This window comes from Silene latifolia, chromosome X (genome assembly GCF_048544455.1).
Source record: "Silene latifolia isolate original U9 population chromosome X, ASM4854445v1, whole genome shotgun sequence".
Taxonomy (NCBI): domain Eukaryota; kingdom Viridiplantae; phylum Streptophyta; class Magnoliopsida; order Caryophyllales; family Caryophyllaceae; genus Silene; species Silene latifolia.
The window spans coordinates 310,041,483-310,042,714 of NC_133537.1; positions in this window are offsets into that span (position 1 = coordinate 310,041,483).

Genomic DNA, 1,232 nt, shown 5'->3' on the forward strand with positions numbered 1-1,232 from the left:
TAGTAAACTAGAATATCTTTGGGCTAATCTTGGGTGCATCTTAGAGAAGATCACCTAGTTTGGTGATTGGGGTTTGGAGGATCATCCATCACATTTTTAGCTCAAGAACAACAAAGGAAGTAGTCATTTGTTGTGCCCATTTTCCCTTAATATTATGTAAGGATTTCTTATCTTTTATGTCATCTTTTAAGCATGCATGTAACTAGATCACATAAAACTAAATTAACAAGTAATTTGGTAACTAATTAGAGGTGTCTAATTAGGGGTCTAGTACCTTCATATTATTATTATTATTATAGAAGGATGCGCGCAACTTTCATTATTATTATTATTATTATTATTATTATTATTATTATTATTATTATTATTATTATTATTATTATTATTATTATTATTATTATTATTATTATTATTATTATTATTATTATTATTATTATTATAGACCCTTCATATTATTATTATTATTATTATTATTATTATTATTATTATTATTATTATTATTATTATTATAGAAGGATGCGCGCAACTTTTATTATTATTATTATTATTATTATTATTATTATTATTATTATTATTATTATTATTATTATTATTATTATTATTATTATTATTATTATTATTATTATTATTATTATTATTATTATTATTACTATTATTATTATAGAAGGATGCGCGCAGCTTTCATTAAAAGAAAAATAAAAGTTTACATGAAATTGGTGGGAAGCCGAGAGACAATCTGGGCGCCCACACCCTTAGCAACAACAAAGCTAAGTCTAGTAAAAAATATAAGCCGCCACCTGAGCCCCCGCATCCTGAGATACCGAGAATTTCTGGATCCGCTTGAGCAAGGCAACAGCATCCGAACCCAGCTCCCCAAATGAAGAGAAAGAGAAAGAAAGGAAACCATAACCCGCTGCCGCGCACAAATCCCCATACTTAGCACACTTTTTGGGCCGAGCAAACATCGCGACAACCCGGCCAGGCACAAAATCCGTCATCCCAGTCTGAGTCAAAGGAGAAGAACCTGTCAAGTCAACGCACACATCACGCCCTCTGTCCCAAGAATAAAGCAACAAATCCGTAGGACGAAGAGAGCCACCATATCCATCAACCAAACCGATATCAACCTCCTTTCCCGCAGTAATACCAGATCTGCAACAAATGTCAAAAAGAGTGTCCCGGACGAGGTTATGCCGATGTTTAACGCCCACAGTACCAGTACAAGAAACAAT